This window comes from Rhineura floridana, chromosome 21 (assembly GCF_030035675.1).
Source record: "Rhineura floridana isolate rRhiFlo1 chromosome 21, rRhiFlo1.hap2, whole genome shotgun sequence".
NCBI lineage: Eukaryota > Metazoa > Chordata > Lepidosauria > Squamata > Rhineuridae > Rhineura > Rhineura floridana.
The window spans coordinates 11,798,925-11,819,574 of NC_084500.1; the positions used below are offsets into that span (position 1 = coordinate 11,798,925).

At 43.8% G+C, this 20,650-nt stretch overlaps 1 protein-coding gene across 1 annotated transcript in view; it reads left to right on the top strand.

Annotated features, from left to right (window-relative positions):
* Positions 1-20,650, top strand: part of MSI2 (musashi RNA binding protein 2) — a 600,705-nt gene that overhangs the window by 18,886 nt on the left and 561,169 nt on the right. The window contains exon 2 of the mRNA XM_061605200.1: positions 14,501-14,632. The gene's annotated coding sequence lies outside the window, so the exon portion shown is untranslated. The remainder of the gene's footprint in view (positions 1-14,500; positions 14,633-20,650) is intronic.

Below are 20,650 nucleotides of genomic sequence, written 5' to 3' on the forward strand. Positions count from 1 at the left end.
ATCAATAGCAATCAATTCAAAAACATAACAAGTGCTTCAAATCATTTCAAAACATAACAACCCAACAATAACTCCAATTGATTACCTAAACATTATCACATTTAAAGTAACCATAAAACAAGCTATCAAATCAATTAAAACATACCAAATTAATAACATAACATTCCAATACAAAAGCATAAGAAAACAGTTTATGTCACTCTAGCGTTGATGTTACGAGTCTCTGCTAATGGCAGCTGTTGTTATGTGAAGGCTCCATGTTCAGAGACAGACTAACTCCGGGCACCGGTGGCTGGAGAGAACCCACAGTGGGATTTTAATGCTCCCCATGTAAAACACAGAAGTCTGAACCAACCTGCATATCCCCACTAGCACAGCACAACTATCTGTGCAAGTATGCATTAAACATAAAACAAACTGTTCCGCTGTCTGGTCTACATTCAACCTGTTAAGTTACAGAAAATGCACAAACAGCATAGCCCAAAATGTTGGAGTGAAATTGGACAAACGTTTAGGCCAGGCTAGAATTAGGATGGCCATGTGTCCGTACAGAGGACAATCCTCTATTTTAAAGAAGTCCAGTTTAAAGACAAAGAATCACAAGGGCAGGAAGGGGCCTTGAAGTTATCCATCAACACTAATCAGTGGAGGCTGATTAGTGGAGGCACTGCCCCACCATCCTCAGTTTGCCCTCAGCCAGCCCCCATTGCTTGCCTTCCCTACTGCCAGTCCGGGGCTTCCTCCTCGGCCTCAGTTTCAGTGCTGCCTTTGTGGAACTCAGCAGGGAGGAGCAGGAAGCCTGTCAGTGGCTCCGCCTCTGCCTCCAGCTCCACCTACTGCTGGGCTCCCTGTCTTCCGCCCCACCTGTCCCAATGGGCTCCAGCCAGCACTGCAGCAGTTAGCACCTAGAGAGCAGACTGAGAAGCCACACCAGTCATAGTCTTCCCCACAACTGTGAGAGCTGTATTTCTATTCAAATTCTAGTCATAATTTCTAAATTTGCATCTAGCCACTTGAAGTAGCATACACCAATTTTCTGTAAACCTGCCCCCTATTTGGCTGTCTCTTTGGGTGATGCAGAAGAAGCCACCTTAGCCAGTACACATGATTCTCCCTCCCAAAAAAAACTCACTGTGTCTCAGTTATCCTCACAACAACCCTGATAGATAATTTAGGCTGAGAAGTGGTGACTGGGCCAAGATCATGTCTTAAAAACCATTTACATGGAAATAAGTCCCACTGACTTTAATGGTGCTTTCTTCAAAGGTTGGGATTATAGCCTTGGAGCTTGGTTGTGTACACAGGAAAAAACGTAAGCCACAGTCACTTTGCAGTTAAGCCAGGTATGTACCTTTGAGACAGCTGTTACACATGCGCAGATGACAGCTTCATGAATAGGAGTTCAGGGGAGGGTGCCGGGCAGAGCTTGGAAAAGTTACTTTTTTGAACTACAACTCCCATCAGCCCAATCCAGTGGCCATATGCTGGCTGGGGCTGATGGGAGTTGTAGTTCAAAAAAGTAACTTTTCTAAGCTCTGGTGCCGGGGCAAGGAAACAGGTAATGCATGTCAGGAGAAGACATCCCTGCTCCCTCTCTGATGTGTTCAGCAACGTGCAGATGCAACTTGGAACACAGTGAGGACAGAATCACCTCACTGCATTTTAAATTGCTAATGTGTACATGCCTCTTGTTTGTGCACACACAAACATGGGGAATGGGAAGGATCACTAGGACAAAATTGTAAGTCATTTTGTGATGCAATTGTGAAGAGTTTGTAAACTTAGAATCACAGAATCATAAAATTGGAAGGGGCCTATAAGGCCATCGAGTTCAACCCCCTGTTCAGTGCAGGGAGACTGTCCAGCTGCCTCTTGAATGTCTCCAGGGTTGGCGAGCCCACCACCTCCCTAGGTCATTGGTTCCATTGTCATACAGCTCTAACAGTTAGGAAGTTTTTCCTGATGCTCAGCTGAAATCCGGCTTCCTGTGACTTGAGCCCATTGTTCCATATCCTGCACTCTGGGACGATCGAGAAGAGATCCTGGCCCTCCTCTGTGTGACAACCTTTCCAGTACCTGAGAGTGCTATAATACCTCCTCTCAGTCTTCTCAAGGCTAAACATGCCCAGTTATTTGTTTCCAGTCCCCTGATTATCTTTGTTGCCCTCCTTTGAACCCATTCCAGTTTGTCTGCATCCTTCTTAAAGTGTAGTGTCCAGAACTGGATGCAGTACTCAGGATGATATTTTGTAAGACTGTGGGTGGTATTCTGTGCTAGCCGTACTCAGAGTAAACCCATTGAAGTTAATAGGTGTGACTAGCTTTGGTTCATTGATTTCAATGTGTCTACTCCGTGTAGGACTTAGTTGACTACAACCCTGAATATATGTGTGTGTGTGTGTATATATGTATATATATGTATGTATCTATGCATACACAAATAGGACTATAAAGTTACAGATGATGGAATCTGTTAATCCCCCAAACTGTTGTTGTCTTGCCAGTTTGACAAAAATTTGGAAGTTGTTATTTTAGGCTGCAGATTTAAATGTTTGTGTTTAACTAACTCTCTTCTCTTGATAGGCCTGTTCTTGGAATGACTTTGGAGAAGTTTTGACACCCGGAGTGGATGATAGAGAAATTATTATTTATATGTTGCAGTGTTGGGGTGGCTGGGGGAGGAGAGAGCAGGGACATGCTTTGGGTGGGAACAGAGGAGAGGATTAATGAATCATGCAATGGTTTTTCAGACAAAGCAGGGGTGGGAAAAACTCCATCCCTACATACATCATGTTTTCACCCCCTAATCAGGGGTATCACATTTATGAAGAAATAGATTTGGTGTTTTTGTTACACGTATATCTTTTTAGAAGGGAAGCATATTTATATATAAATAGGGCTGTAAAAATCGTAGATTAAGGCATCTACTCATCCAAGAAAGAGTTATGTGCTTGTCAAGCTGCATAATGGCTGCCTGATTCAGAGAGAAAAATACCTCTTTATGGAAACACACTGGGCACTACAGGACGAGAACTTGGCCAAGGTTTTCTACCCACTGTTGTGTTGGTTTGCCTGGAAGCATCCTGCAGGACTGCGTGAAGAGAAGAGGGTAGCCATAGGATGAGGAAATAAATAGCAGGCGATGGGGATCCAAACCCCCCAATTTTCTAAAAATGAGAATCTTGCTATAGAACCATAGGGTTACGTGTTATGGATATTTGTATATGCAGAGATTGTCAGCAGTCTGAGATACGTGTGTGCCAGTGTGTATATTTATCTAAGTAGCAGGCTTTCCCCCTGCATTGAGATCACTGAGACTTAAGACTTAGCAAAATAAGAAAAGCTACTTTATTTATAGAAATACTTAGTAGATAGGAAAGGCATACCTAGTTCTAACTAACTAACTAAGTTGGAGGCGCAACACCCAGACATGGGTCTTGCCCTCATGGCTCAGGAGAGAGCAAAGACAAAGGTGTCTCCTCTTTCCTTGGACAGTGGAAGAAGAAGACAAAGGAAGGAGGGGCAGATAAGCTTCCCTGAGCATATCAGTCTACAATGGAAGGAAGTTAGAGAACGAAGGTAGAGAACAGCACAGGTAAAGGTAGGCAAGCCTAGCTAGCTGGAGGGCCCTAACTCTATCTTTCTTCTGGAATACAAACAAAAGAACCAAAACAGCAGTTGCTCTTGCCCCACTTCCAACATTATGGACATTTTAAAAGTGGCCAGATTACAACCTGAAGATCCTGTTTACATGCAGGGACACCATTGGGAAGTGGGGATAGGGCTGTAGCTCAGTAGTGGAGCATCTGCCTTGTATGAAGAAGGTCCTAGGTTCAATCTCCAGGTAGGGCTGGGAGAGAGAACTCCGAAGCCCTGGAGAGCCACTGCCAGTCAGTGGTAGACAGTACTAAGCTAGATGGATAAATGGCTTGATGAGATATAAGGCAGCTTCCTATGTTCCTGTAGTGTATTGAAAGGCACACAGAACTCTCAAGTCATCATATATTGAAGTGAAGTTACCTGTTTTTCTAAATGTAAAATGTAAAGTGTTTGAGTTTCAAGTTCTCCTGCCAGATCACTCCAGAATGAGGCTCTGGCTTATACTTGCCACAACTGTAACACTGGAATCACAAAAATCCCAAAGTCAAGGTACATAGTACCTAGAGATGTAAGAAGGCATTGTTTTTCATTTCAACTCATGTTCGTCACACGCAGTACTGTTTCTGTTCCACTGCAGTTCAGCTTTCAACAAAAGCTATGTTAATTGTATTTTATTATTTCACACCATTCATTTCAATATAAAAGAAACACAATGCATATGGGGGGAGGTCATCTATTACATATTGTTTGTGTATTGGAGACATCAGCAGCAATAGCAAATACCAATCGTATTTGCTGGATTGATCGTTATTCCAGGCATGGGTCCAATAAGCAAATGTCAGCAATTTCCGCTCCTGTTTCTGTTTCCATCGGAATTCTCTAACATCCTAATAGTAGTTATTTTAGCACCTGAAGTAGAAAAACACACAGAGATGCCTCTTTCCCTCTCTGGCAGGAAATATGCAACAATAATGAATTAATTAAATAACAATTTGCTGCCTTTTTTATGATGCCCAAAATCAACTGCCTGAGGTGGCCACTTTGTTTTGCCTAATGGTGGGACCAGCACCTCACTCTACCTAATGATAGGGCCGGCCCTGCCTGAGGTTCTCATTGGCCAATAGGCAGAAGATAATACCTGCAATGTGCACCTGATGAACAGAGTGGCCATCAGTTACTCACTTTACTAAGCAGGTAACATTTTGTTATCTGGTCCTTGAAATTTTCAGAAGCTTATCTCTCAATTCCCACCCCCCCTCGATGCCCAGCATCTCTCTTCATTCCATTTAAATTCCTTCTCCAGCACTTTTCCATCTCCCAGCGATGCATCAGAAAATACACAATGTTCATCTTCCCGGTACTTGTATTTTAATAGCAGAAAGCAAAGCCACATCAGCCCAGTCAATTTTTGCATTTCAGCACATTATTGCAATTTAAACGACCAAAGTATAAAAATGATTGGCAGTCTGGCCTTCTACAAAATCTTGGGCCACCTGCTTCCTATTGCATTGTAACATGTTTTCTTCCCTCCACCCTTAAAATGAGAAATATGTGTATATATTTACTTTATCACTCTTCTGGGAGCAGCTATTTCAGCACCACCTTTGACTTGCAGATTCCACAACCTCAAAATGGCAAGCCCTTGTCACTCCGGATGGACACTTTTGCTTCCCTGCTGAAAAGAAGTAATTAACTGTTTCAAAGCGCTCAGTGTACTGGTGACTGCTCAGTTTAACTCAGCCAAATATCCCTACATTTTTCCAGTTTTGCAAAATCTTCCTCTCATAGAGAGAGAGAGAACAAGCAACCTTTTTGCTGATTAAAATATGTTGTGCTCATGAATTAAATCCATGGAAACTTATGGACCTAAGTTAGTTTTGTCCTTTGGTTTTAGGGGTCTTCTCTACGGCTAATACTACATACAAATCTCTTGCAAATACCCGTTATGTTTATCTTTAAGGAATAGCAAACACATGCAGATCAATATTTCTCTCCAGTTGCATTGTGATCTCTTTCTCCCAGGGTTCCTATGCCCTTTTTCACAACTGTTCACCTGGCGGAGCTTGGACCTGCCATGCAGTTGGGCGACATGACCTGCTTCGGGGCCACCATGAAATAGTGGTATTGAGGAGACAGATGAAAGCTGGAGCTAGTGTCTAAATTATCTAGTGCCAGCAAGCAGGGACAAGGGAGAAATTGAATTCCTTTCTCAACTAAAGGCAAATCTACCTAATTCACACTTTCTGAAACAATATGTGAACTGAAACACAGGTATCCTATAAAATCACAGAAGAATATAAAGATCAAATAAGGAACAGGTTTGAGGCTTTAAACTTAGTTGACAGATAAGCAGAAGAACTATGGAGTGAAGTCAAAGAAATGATCAGGGAAGAATACAAAAAGACATACCTCTAGTTAAAAAGAGAGAAAGCCCTCAATGGTTGATTGAAGAAACTCTTAAAATGGTTAAAGAGAGAAGGAAAGCAAAAACAAAAGGAGATAGAAACATGGTCAGAACCCTAAATGCAACAATACAGTGACTAGTACGTAGGGACAAAGAGAACTATTACAATAGTTATGGTATAGAAATAGAAGAGGACAACAAAAAGGGTAGAACAAGAGCCCTTTCCAAAAGATTAGAGAAATTAAAGGGACATTTAAAGCAAGAGTAGGGATGCTGAATAATCAACAGGAGAACACACTGACCGACCAAGATGAAATAAAAGGAAGATGGAAGCAATACACTGAAGAACTCTATAAAAGAGATACCAGGATGACAGATTCATTCATGGAGGAACCATATGGTGAAGAACCAGAAATTGTAGAATGCGAGGTGAAAGCTGCTCTTAAAATACTTGGAAGAAACAAATCACCAGGAACAGATGGCATACCAATAGAGTTGCTACAAGCTACTGAGACTGAATCTGTCCAAATCTTGACAAAAATTTGTCAAGAAATATGGAAAACTCAACGATGGCCCACAGACTGGAAACGTTCAATACACATCCCAATTCCAAAGAAAGGAGTGCAGTAATTATCGAACTATTGCCTTAATATCCCATGCAAGTAAAATAATGCTCAAGATTCTACAACAAAGGCTCTTGCCATATATGGAGCGAGAAATGCCAGATGTCCAAGCTGGATTTAGAAAGGGAAGAGGTACCAGAGATCACGTTGCAAACATACGTTAGATAATGGAATGGAGCAAGGAATTTCAGAAGAAAATCACCCTGTGCTTTATAGATTACAACAAAGCCTTTGCCTGTGCAGATCATGAAAATCTATGGAATGCTTTAAAAGAAATGGGGGTGCCACAGCATCTGATTGTCCTGATGCGCAACCTATACTCTGGAAAAGAGGCTACAGAATATTGAAAAACTGAATGGTTCCCAGTTGGAAAGGGTGTGAGACAGGGGTGTATTTTAACTCCCTATTTGTTTAGACTATATGCAGAACATATCATACGGAAAGCGGGATTGGATCAAGATGAAGGAGGTGTGAAAATTGGAGGGCGAAATATTAATAACTTCAGATATGCAGACAATACCATACTATTAGCAGAAACCAGTAATGATTTGAAACAAATGCTGATGAAAGTTAAAGAGGAAAGCACAAAAGCAGGACTACATCTGAACATCAAAAAGACTAAAGTAATGACAACAGAATATTTATGTAGCTTTAAAGTTGACCACGAGGACATTGAACCTGTCAAGGATTATCAATACCTTGGCACAGTCATTAACAAAAATGGAGACAATAGTCAAGAAATCAGAAGGCGGCTAGGACTAGGGAGGGCAGCTGTGAGAGAACCAGAAAAGGTCCTCAAATGCAAAGATGCATCACTGAACACTAAAGTCAGGATCATTCAGACCATGGTATTCCTGATCTCTATGTATGGATGTGAAAGTTGGACACTGAAAAAAGCGGATAAGAGAAAAATCAACTCATTTGAAATGTGGTGTTGGAGGAGAGCTTTGCGCATACCATGGACTGCAAAAAAGACAAATAATTGGGTGTCAGAACAAATTAAACCAAAACTGTCACTAGAAGCTAAAATGCTGAATCTGAGGTTATCATACTTTGGACACATGATGAGAAGACATGATTCACTAGAGAAGACAATAATGCTGGGAAAAACGGGAGTGGAAAAAGAGGAAGACCAAACAAGAGATGGGTTGATTCCATAAAGGAAGCCACAGACCTGAACTTACAAGATCTGAACAGGGTTGCCATAAGTCGTAATCGACTTGAAGGCACATAACAACAACAAAGGGACCAATAGCTCAATGGCAGGGCACCTGCTTCCCATGCAGAAGGTCCCAGGCTCAAACCCAGGTCAGGCAGAAGGTGACAGGGATTAAGAGCTCTTTCTGTTTGAGACCATGGAAAGAGCCACTGCCAGTCAGAGTAGAGAATACTGGGATCCATGGACCAATCATGTGAGAATCTAATAGTGGGACTTGGAAATGCTCCTCCTTCAGTGCCTACCAGCCACAGTAGACAGCAGCGGGCTAAACGGAGCAGTTACCCGACTTGAGGTTGCTGTAGCACGGTGGCTCAAGAGACTGAGCTCTAGATTGGACAGTGCCTGGCTCAAATCTACTCTGGGCTCCTTTGGGAGGAAAGATGGGATATACATTTAAAAAATAAGGTAAAAAAAAATAAACCTCACCTCTGGAGATACTGGCGATTCAACCTTGGCGCTTTTGGGAAAAAGCAGATGCCTTACCTGCTGGGCTACAATCCTCCTGCAGTGATGTTTTAGACACCTGGGAAATTGTATGTATGCTGAAGACATGCCTTTTTACACCTGACATGCCTTTGACATGCCTTTGACACCTGAGAGGTATATTTTTAGGATCCACCTTATATTTTGTGACGTTGTGATTTTAAGTTATTTTTAATGATGTATTTTCAACTGTTGTAACCCACTCTGGGACCTTAGGGTAAAGGGTGAGTAAATAATAACAATGAGTTGCAATAGTAGTAGTAGTAACCTGGGGGGCTGGTCTGAATGACCCCTTGGTTCTTTATGACCCCTTGGTTCTTTTCCAACTCTTGTGTTTCTTTTCTGTCAATAGAGCTTGAGCGTGAGTTACCCTATTGTAGTGCCTCTTAAGCGTTGACAAAAGACTGACCATAGCCTGTAATGTTCAGCTGATGTGTCCCATGGGAGCTAAAGTGACCGAACACAGTGATGGACAGAAATAGCTCATCCCTATTCTCCACCATGGCTACCCAAGGGTATAGTCGTCCGGGGTTGCGGGAGGTCATAGACCCCTTACATTTTTGGGAGCAGGATCCCTATGTACAAGCTAATCAGCATGAAATGGGAGTGTGTTAGCCACTGATAAGAGTCTTCTCACTTGGCAAACAACGTGCTTCCTTGTCCTTTAATGCTGATTGGAATCAATCAGAATGAAAAGTGTGTGGGTCACTGAGAAAACTCTTCTCATTAGCTAACACATGCCTCCCCTTTCATGCTGATTGCCTCCCAGGGTAATAGATCTTCATGGTCTTTGGTCTTCCAAAGCCTAGTCCCACACTTGGCTTTATTTCAGAATTCTTAAACACAAAATGTTTCTGGCAACAGTTAGGTCCCCAAGAGAGAGATGGTGGGGAAGGGAAGTCTATACACACAGCAGTTTTATTCTAGTTCTGTAATTGCACAAGAGATGCTGAATCCTGGGGTTGTGGCTGTGAGGGGACATGATGTGACTATCAGGAAGGGACTCTGCACGTCTGAATCTGAGACTGCATTACTGCAGCTACCCCATTAGCTGGGGGAGGGAGAGGTGAGTCAGGCACCTATATAAGAGAGAAAGCAAGCAGCCTGTATTTTGGGGGAGACTCAGAAAAAGGATGAAGAGGACTGAGTTGCTCTTTGTAAAGAATGTGATGCTGATGGATCCCCTAACAATCTGATGGGGAGCAGAGCGTTTGGGACTTGCCTTGTTTGCATTATGTAGAGGATGTGTTCAAACAGTATATATGTGTAAAAGATATCACAAAATACTAGTCACTGTGCTTCCAGACTGCTGCCATTTTCAGGTGAGATTTAACCAAATACCAGCAAATTCAGGGTTATTTATTTTATAAAGGTGTTTCTGTGCTGCCATATCATAAAATATCAGGGCAGTGTATAATGCTGAAACCCAAAACACCATTTAAAAATAAAAATAAAAATACAGGTAATCATTAAAGTGACTGGCTCATCAAAAATAAAAATGAAACCGCTGTAAAGGCCTCTCAGCAAAGGTTACACAATTAAAGCTGATTTTGAGATCTTGTGGAACAAACTCGCCTTCCTGAAAAGATCGGACTTTTTGCTATAAGGTAAGTGATAGGAAAATGCATTGGAAAGTATGGGATAATATTTGCTTGTTGCAGCATTCTTTAACTTCCCTGCAAACAAATCAGGATGAATGCTCAATAAATATATGGGCTTGTCTAATCTCCCCTCAAACAAACTGGGATGAATGCTCAAGAAACAGGTCACTTGGAAGCGACCTCAGTCTCCAATTCAAAAAGAAACCAACCCCCAGGGTATGTGCTGGCACCAGTCGTGTAGTGGCAAATTCAGAAGTGCAGGGTCCCTTCATGATAGTCATAGCCATGCCCCCTTTAAGATTATATAACCTTCTAAGATTCTAGAGTAGTCTGGCCAGGTTTGAATGTTGCCTTTTGCTTCTCTGTCCTTCTTAACGCCTTCTCCCACAACAACAGATGTCTGTAGGAGCCAATCAGCATGAAAGGAGAGTGTGTTAGCTACTGAGAAGAGTCTTCTCAGTGGCTGACTCACCTCATTTTGTGCTGATTGGTTTCAATCAGCAAGAAAGGACAAGGATGGATGTCAGAAGACTCTTTCCACACATTCCTCCTTTCATGTTGATTGGCTCCTAGGATGCTGGAGACACAGGTATCCTGCTGGGACCTGGCTCCAAAAAAAGTAAAGGGTCTGAGACCCTGGATGACTACACCCCTGGCTGGAACCCCTGAAACCTCTCATTGCTCAAAGAATTGGGACACATACATGCAACCTTGTAACAAAACCTTGAAATTCAAATTCCTTTGCAAAATTGATGTTTTTAAAGTTCCACATCCTGTATTTAGTTATTGAACACGTACCTTAACAAGAACAGAGAGAGACCACCAGACTGGCGGGGATTTTTTTTGCAGCTGTATTCTACAATGCAGTAATAGTGCATTAGTGGTGAATTTATACTGCACCATCCACACAGCATTCAGCTAATGTTACTACATTATTGCTTTCTGGAGAGGCACTGTGCACTATAGTGTAACAAAAGCAGGACACCAACACACACACACCCCAGGAACATTTATGGCACATAAAGCTACAGGATTTCGTCAGGAAGTTATGGGACATGCACCGATGGCAAACGAAGCAGTATGTCCACCCTGAAATTTTTGCAGGTGCAAACAGTATATTGCAAGTGGGATCATGTATAACCACCCTGACACTATCATGAGCACAAATAACCATGAATGGACAATAAAAAGGACACCTGGACGGGCCCAGAGTCTTTCTCCTTCCCACACTGTTCCCTTCTAAACTGCCGAACTAGCAACTGCAGAGGGATCTAGGAGTGGGAAGCTAGTGGCAATCCTTCCCCGATGTCTGTCTCCTAGTATAATCCAGGCCCTTTGGCCTCCATCCACCTGCGGAAGGGATTAGATGCTTCTTAACATCCTCAGACAAGCTGTTCCCTTTTTAGCCTGGGAACGGTTCTTGAGGAGCTGCCTCACTTCCATCATGCCAGATTTAAGTATTAATGGAGTTTAACACTGTTTTTCCTCTGTGCATCTGGTAGTTTTGGGGTTTGCTCTATTCTTTTCTCCTTTTTTTTCCTTTTTAGTTTTTCACTCCTGGTGCCAATGGGGTGTGAAGGCAAAACTTTTGTCTGTTCTCAGGCAAAGCCAGAAATGCTTTTAAACTGTTTGTAAATGACAGTGATGAAAGGGCAGCGACATACCGTGCTTTTAAAAGTTAAACCGTGGAAAGGTTATAACGTACAATTTAGTTTTGTGCTCACTCCATGTTGATTGATTGATTGATTGATTGCATTTGTATACCGCCCCATAGCCGTATAATGTTCGCAAAACATTAATTCAACAACAACCATAACATGCCCCTATGGTGGCAAAGTAATTAAATGGTAACCTTGTGTTTGGGTTACTGTAATGCGTTGTATGTGGGGCTGCCTTTGACAGTGACCCAGAAGCTTCAATAACTTCAAAATGCATCTGCTAGAAGGTTGACCAGTACAGACATTATATAGATTCTGTTACATTGGGTGCCTATTTGCTTCCCAGCCAAATTCAAGTTGCTGGTGGTTGTTGTTATATGCCTTCAAGTTGATTACGACTTATGGCGACCCTACAATCAGCGACCTCCAGTAGCATGTCATGAACCACCCTGTTCAGATCTTGTAAGTTCAGGTCATAGAATCATAGAATAGTAGAGTTGGAAGGGGCCTATAACGCCATCAGGTCCAACCCCCTGCTCAATGCAGGAATCCAAATCAAAGCATTCCCGACAGATAGCTGTCCAGCTGCCTCTTGAATGCCTCCAGTGTCGGAGAGCCCACTACCTCTCTACGTCATTGGTTCCGTTGTCGTATGGCTCTAACAGTTGGAAAAACAGTTACGTCTGTGGCTTCCTTTATGGAATCAATCCATCTCTTGTTTGGTCTTCCTCTTTTTCTACTCCCTTCTGTTTTTCCCAGCATGATTGTCTTTTCTAGTGAAGGTGCTTGCCTGTAAATAGGGAATGGACAGATCTGGCAATTTCATTTTTTTTGGTTTCTTATTTTTCCAATTTTAAATTCAGTTCTCTGCATCTCTGCAGAGAACATTTTAGTATGAATTTCTCCAAATAAACATTTTATATGCAGTTTTGACTAATGTACATTTTTCCCATGAATGTAATGCATTTTTGTTTGCTATTTTCACTAATACATGCATTTTTATATACACTTTACACTAGTATATGCATTTTTGTACACACCACTTGGCCGCAGAACTGCATTGCAAAACTTGAGGTGTGAATTTCAAAGGATCACTGTGTTTTTATTCTCCTATTGTTTCAAAAGGTGTGAATTAGGCAGGTTCACCTTTAAATGCCAACTGAATTGAATTTCCCCATCATTACCTGTAAAGCCCCAGATGGGTTCGGCAGTTTTGAAATGATTTAATTTTACATGGTCATATGTTTGTGTTATGCATTCTGTTTGTTTTACTGAGGTTTTTTTTTATGTGCCCTTTGCAACATCACCATCCTGTTCATGGTCTCCTTGGCTGCTCTGGTTAGCCCATTTCCTCTTGCCACTCTGCTCTGTCCCTTTACTGCCACTATGTTCTTGCCTTGGTGCTTATTTTGCCTTTGGATGACTTAGCTACTTCCCTTCCCTGCCACTGCTGCCCTGTTTGGGGTTTGTTTGTTTTAAAAACCCTTTGGGTGGCTGGGCGGTGTGCACTGCAAAATATTGCTCTGATGCTCCAGCCACACTTTCTTTCCGTTTCCCCAAAATGCCTCTGGGCTTGTGCCACTACCTGTCACCTGGCACTTGTCTCCCTTTCTCCCCCAGACTGTGGGTTCATGGAGTGGGTTCCACTCTTGATCTCAGCAAATGGAATTCAGAGGTATACTGCCTGATACTGGAGGTAGTTCATTGCCATCATAACTAGCAGCCACTGACAACCTTATCCTCTAGGGATTTGTCTAATTCCTTTTAAGGGTTAGTTATACTCAGTCGATCCATTAAAATTAATAGACCCGAGTATTGTTTATTTTCAGTGGGTCTAGCACTGGAGACAACAGGAAAAACTGCCCAAGTTAATTGCTGCTGATGCCACCATCACATCTTGATATAGCCAATTCCATAGTCTAACTATGCACTATGTGAAGGAGGACTTCCTCTGGTCTGCCCCAAATCCTCAACCATTCATTCCACTTCATTTAATGACCCTGAATTTAAAGAGAGGGAGAGGGGGGGAAATCTGTTTTCTCCATGCTATATTAGAAATGTGTCAGAGAAGATGTGTCAGATAAGAGGTCTGTAGCCAGTGGAGGCTGATCCGTTAAGGCACATGGCACACTGCCCCACTGACAGCCTGCCCTAAGCCAACCCCGACCCGTCTATATCTCCTTGCTTAAAACCAGTCCAAGGGATGGGATTTCCTGTCTGCTCCCTCCTCCTCAGCCTCAGTGCTGCCCTTGTAGAATTTAGCAGGGAGGAGGATGGGGACAAACATAGGATTAGCTGGCTCTGCCTGTCATTGGCTCTGGTGCCACCTACTGTGGGGCTCCCTGCCTTCCACCATACCAGTCCCCAATGGACACCAGCCACCACTGACTCAGGGGAAGGTCTGCAGAGCATCTGCTTTGCATGCAGAAGGTCCCAGTTTCAATCCCCAACATCTCCAGGTAGGACTGGGGATCTCTCTGACACCCTGAAGAGCTGCTGCCAGTCAGTGTAGACAATGCTGAGCTAGACAGACCAATGGTCTGATCTGGTATATAAAGTTGTTCCTGAGAGCTCAGTGGTCCAGGGGTAAGGCACGAGTTGTTAGAATGGCAGCAGTCCATTGGAAACTGGACAAGTAGGTACCCCAGTCAGGGCAGGCTGGCTCATGGCATGGGCAGAGATGGCCCAGTAGAGAAGCCTGACAATCCACAAGGCCAGGCAGAATGGAGGAGTAAGGGCTGCTCCAGGCTCGATTGAGGAGGCGCAGAAGCCATTTCCAATCTGCCTTTATGGTTTGTGTGCAGCATAAATTCAACGCGGTAATAAAAAGGAGTCTAAATCTTTACTGAATAATTCATTTTCATGCATAAGGAAGGAATAATGGCTTACATTATATCCCATCTCTCACTTAGTAAGTTCTTGAGATTGATTGGCCGCTGCGTCTCCAGAGTCCCCGCCGGTCTTCAGTTCAGAGCTGCTGCCTGCCTGCCTGCCTGCCTGCCTGCTCTCACACTCAGCTGCAGTTTCCACCTGACAAATGTTCGGTGAGTGTTGTTATTAAGGAGAAGTACAGCCAGGAGCTGCGTGGAAAATGGCAGGGGGGGTATTTTTATTTTATTAAATGCCATGATTATTTTTCTGAGCAATTGGTCATGCTGGTGTAGATAATGGAGGCGCCAAAGTTGGATGCAACACGACTCTATTTGTGTCAAAAAACTCACCTGAACCAAGGGCTGGTCAACAGAAGAGCCACAGGGTGCGTTGGGTCTACCCAGATAGTTTCCTCCAGAAAAGTTTCTTTCCAGGGATGTTCTGGCCCATCCAGTACTCGCTGGTGGCCATGGGGACTGGCAAGGCGGAAGGCAGGGAAGCCAATGACAGTTCCATCCCTATCCTCTCCCCTGATGAATTCCACAAGGGCAACGCTGTAAGGAGGAGGAGGAAGCCATCCCTTGGACTATACGTTGAGAAGGGTGGCAGGTGAGGGATGGCTGAGGGCAGATTGAGGTTGGTAGGACAGTGCCCCATTTGCCCTAATGGACCAGCCTTCTCTGGTACCCATCCATGGCTCATGACATGGCAGGGTTAGCTTCAGATGCGTAAGCGGACTCATTTTTGCCTTTGGGTGTCATATTTAGCATCGTGTTGTGCATTACAGGATGCACAAAGGCCCGTTTTTGAAAGGCATGTGCATGTGAGCAGAAAGCCTTTGGTCAATATGAACGTATTTATTTGCTTCATTTATTGGGAAGCTACAGGGAAGCGTCGGGCCTCAGTAGCAGAGCCTCTGCTTTGCATGCAGAAGGTCCCAGGTTCAATCCCTGGCCTCTCCAACTAGGGCTGGGAGGGAACCCTGCTTAAACCTCTGGAGAGCTGCTGCCAGTCAGTGTAGACAATACTGAGCTAGATGGACCAAGGGTCTGACTTGGTATAAGGCAGCTTCCTAGGTTCTTCTAAATCACGGGTGTAGTCATCCAGGGTCTTGGGGGGGGTGTCTTTGACCCCTTACCTTTTTGGGAGTAGGGTCCCAGTAGAATCTCTCTGTGTCCAGCACCCTACGAGCCAATCAGCAGGAAAGGGGCATGTGTTAGCTATTGAGAAGAGTCTTCTAACACGTTTCCTTGCCCTTTCCTGCTGATTGGAGCCAATCAGAGTGAAAGGAGGTGAATCAGCCACTGAGAAGACTCTTCTTAATAGCTAACACAATCCTGCTAATTGTTCCTAGGGACTTCTTTTGTTGTGAGAGAAGGCATTAACAAGTATTACACCCAAAGCCAGCAGTAGCAGCAGCAAAAAAAAAGTATGTGTGTGGTTGTGATTGTCATGAAGGGACCCTGCCCTTCTGAATTTGCCACTGCACGACTGTTCTCAACCTCCTTGGTGTGTTATACGTAGCAGTCTTTCAGTCCAAGCTTTTCTTCTCTGTGCACGTTACATTTTCTAGCATATGTTTAATCATTTATGCTACAAATATGAAATGGGAATCAGCCCTAAGAAAGCGAGATTTTATCCTCTGGAAAATGTTTTGAGTTTGTTCACAGGTTTCAGAAGTAGCCCAATGGGTATACTTTAGCTTGACCTTATTAAACACACCCAAACCCAGACTCAGGCCTGCAGCCAGAAGGGGCTAGGGAGCCTGCTCCCCTAATTTTTTTCTGTCACCTCTTTTTTATTATTATTTTTAAAAACAACAACATTATTACAGGAAAACTTGTTCTCCTCCTCTGGACTTTTCAGGCTGGCTGTTGGCCTGCCTTCTGCTTTAATAATATGACTCTATTCAGTGTCTCTTTAATCGAGAGAACCTATTTAATTGTGGGTGGCTGATGTTTTTTGACTGCTTGCGTGTTTCTGAATGATATCTTAATTTGGTTCTATCCTTAGTTTTGTGGTGATTCCCCCCTTCCTTTGATGGAAAGGCAGGATAAAAAGAAGTTTTAAATAAACCTTATATTCAGCTATTGCTCATAGGAGGATAGGATTTTTTTTTATCAGGGTCATGTCTTAGGCCTAGTCTTCCATTCGCCACATTTGCCCATCAATTTGTGGTTTTTTTCTTTAAGTCCTTGGGAAAATTCATAAGCATTTTAGTGTGAATTTATCCTAAATACATATTTTATGCAATTTTGCCTAATATATACATTCTTGCAAAGCAATTTCCCCTAATATAATGCATTTTTGAATGCTATTGTCACGAATACCTTAGTATATGCATTTTTGCATTTATTATTTGACTGAAGAATTGCGTTGCAAAATTCAGAGAAGGGCAAATTCTGAAGGATGGCTGTGTTTAGGTTCATGCATTGGTTTGGAAATTGCAAATTGAGTAGGATTGCCTTTACATGAGAACTGAACCTAATTCCTCCCCATCCCTGTACCCTCATTAATCCTCACCCGTCTTCATCTCCGGTTCTACCATCTCAGAGCCATGCCACATATTCAGAAAAAGCACATGATACAGCCCTCCTAGGACCTTACCATTTCAGAATGCAGGAGGAAAGTTGCATGTTACTATAACTCCCCTATATAAGCAGGTAAATTAAATAAATCCCTGGAGAGATTTCCTTGACAAGCTAGTTTTTAATGGACAGGCAGCTTTCAATCCAGTTCTACCTAGAATTTCCCTGAATATGCCCAGAGGAAGCTGCTTCCCTCAAATTCTTTTCCTGAATTAATACCGCTCACTTCATTGCTTCCAATCCATTATGATGATAAAACTAAGCTGGAACACCCCCAAAATAAAGACGGATGGTGTTCGTACTCCCAGACTGGGCGATGTACGTGGCATTGAGAATCTGTGGCTTCTTTCATGATGCATTTATTTTCTCCCTGCAGACAGTCTTTTTTTTTTTTTTTACGTGCCCGGTGAAATGAATGGTATGGATATAACCTGGCGTGAATTCCTTGATGAAACTCCATCTCAATTATCCCTTTTGTAATGGAGTTTAAAAATAGATAATTTCAAGTTTTGCTTTTCCGGCTCAACCAACATTAAGAAAAGTAGATTTGCTAGCCCCACAATTTTTGCCCAAACCACTCTAACTCCTGTCTCAATTGCACTTCTAAGATGGCCTGCACTTGTTCCATACCATCCTTGATGAGGCCACCATTGGTGCTGGATGAAGTTTATGAAATTAAAGTAACAAACAGGAGGGTTCAAATCATTAGATTGTATCTTACAACAGGCAGGTAGCAGGTTACTGTTACCAGGGAGTCATAGGTAGGGTTTTCAGGAACTTGGAGAGCTCCCAAGGAGCACAGATGTTGCTCCAATATCACTTGGGGCTCAACTAAGTACCAGAAAAGAGCAGTGATGGACAGCCTTTGTCCCTCTTCAGATGTTGTTGGCCTCCATCTCCCACCAGCTCCAGCCAACATGGCCAATGGCCAGGGATAATGGGAATTGTAGTCCAACAGCATCTGGAGGGCCACAGGTTGTGCTTCTCTGGCTTAGAGCCTTGCCCTTCATGGATTCTGAATGACCTTAGGTCATCTTCTTGCATCTTGTGCAGGAATGTACAGTGGACATGAGCAGGTTTGTGTGACTGCTGCGTTGACAAGGGAAGCAAGGTCCTGACAGGTGTGGCGTTGGTTGTATAAGCACAAGGGCCAGTAGACAGCAGGGTAGTTAGAGATTGCAAGTAGGAAAATCAAGTTAATTATGTTTTACCTCTCACAGCATGGTGTTCTCGCTCTCTGTTAATCCTACAGTAAGTATGTAGGTGCCTCAGATAAATGCGCATGTAATTAGCCACCAGGGCTAGAACCAGGAATCCTCAGCTGCGTGTGGAGGTGCCTCACGTGGCAAGCCGCCTGGCTGTGGCCTGGAGCATGTTCCTGAGCCATGCTGTATTCTCAGACTCTAGGTTTTCCCTGTCCCCCCCTCCCCCAGCTGGCCATTCAGCCCGCCTAGACATGAAGTGCCATAACGGGTTGGGACTTTGCCTGAGCGACAGCAGCCTTCCTGGTTCTGGTATGTTCTGGGTTGTTCTTTGGCTCTGGCTCATGGCTTCATCCCTTGGCACTGACTCATGGCTTGACCAAGCAGAACTCCTGGTTTCTGGATCCATCCTGACAGCTGCCCATGGCTCAGCTCTGACAGAGATGCTCAGGCTGGGGACAGCATGGCCTGGAAACAGGAAACCTGCAGAGGACCAGGTGGCCTCCTCCAGCTACGAGGTGGCTAGACTGAAGGAAATCTTCTCCTCCGGTTTAATGACATATCAAGGCCAAGAAAAGGCCCTACTGCTGCCACCTAGTGGCCACAGTATTATCCTACTTCACTTTTACAAAGCTCGGTGGCTTTCACAAACTGCCATAATACCTCCAGCACTGAGCCCCAGAGGTTCTTCACCCAAAGGCCAGCCCCCACAGACAAATTTGTAAGACTGAAGTCACTAGAGCTATGGAGGAGAGGCTCTCTGCCTTCTATGTACCACAAACAATCCCATATAACAGGATCAATCCTCCTAGCCTTGCATAAACCACTCTGAAGAGCACGGTGTCAAAACCCTGAGCAGAATAACTTGTCTCTGCCGTGCTTTCAGTTTAAAAATTAGAAAATCCTCCAATGACAGATAGAAGAATACCCTCCTACCTGTAGAGCCCACCTCCCCTCACCTGAAAGAAACCAGCAGGTGTGCAACCCTTTATATCTCTTAGTAGTACTTGATTGGCCATTTAGCATTACCTGACTTCACAGGACGGGAGGATTGTGACGCCAAGGATCATGGGCTGTTGTAGCAGGATCCCGAGTGGGACACCCTAATGCCCTTCCCAGACTAGCAGCCCAGCCTTGAACCCCAGGGCTCCTGGTTCAAGCCTCATCAACGCATGACAGGTCCATGCCCTATTACAGAGGTCTAATTTGTTTGCTTCTGGGATGCAGCCTGCCTGTGGGATAATTGCTCCAAGTGCCTTAGTCACGCTCGTGGGGTAGAGGTTCCTAAAACAGACTCATCCATCTCAAGGTCAGAATCTGAGGAGCATACAAGGGCTGGGTTGTGGCAAGTTGGCCTGCCAATAACGTTGGGCGGTTTGCTCTGGTAAAATGGCCACCTAATCAATTTAAATTGCACCCATATCATCAGTGGCTCACAGCATAAAGGACTGACTCATCAGGGTGAAGCCACTGACAAAGCACTATCATAGAATTTTAATTTAAAGGCCTGGGGCACTGTTAAGACGCTGCTGGCTTCCCACTTCCTCGCAAGTTAAAATGATGATGTCTCATTGTTTGCTTGTCTCTGCGGTCTTCCATGGTAAGATCCTCAGGGCAGGCCCTTTAGCTGGAGGCGTTCTGCATGCAAGGAAGGACTTCTCCCGCTGTTGCTATGCAAATGACAACTCATAATTGCTGGTGTTTATTGACTGACCTTGGAGAGTTGAGTGGTTTTGTTTACTTTCCTTTTGTTAATTAAATGCTTCCATGTGGATTTTATGTTTGTTGATCCTCAGCGCTGGTTGCGTTCTCCCGACCAGCAAAATGTGCAGAGAGGGAAATCACTGTTGATGGCTGTGATGTTGGAACATCCAGCATTGTGATTACAAGGAACGCTACCATGCAGGGGAAGGAGGTAATATGCCTGGAAACTGACCCACATTGGGAATGGGTTACCCATGCTCTGCACAGGGCTTCATCTACGGCAGTGGTTCCCATTTCCCCCACACACACCCCAGACCACCTGGAAACTGTTGAGGGTCTTGGTGGACCCTCGCTTACTTATTTTCCTGCCTTTTGCAGCAATTGTAATTTGCTGTGCTATTTGCTGTATGATTTTTAATTGTACTTTTATTGCTTTTTTATTTCTTATATATTTTACTGTATTGTGTTGCAATTTGAATTCCATGGAAGATGCAACATGATAACGGTGGCAGTGGATGCCCATTGGAACTGGCGGGGCGGAAGTCAGGGAGCCCAGCAGTGTATGTGGAGCCAGAGCCAATGACAGGCAAAGCCAACTCATTCTAATGTTGCCCTCATCCTTCCCCCTGCTCTACAAGGGGCAATGTGACGCCCTTCCCTGGCTCTCCCTGTCGGGTTCCTACCTGCTCGTGGCTAC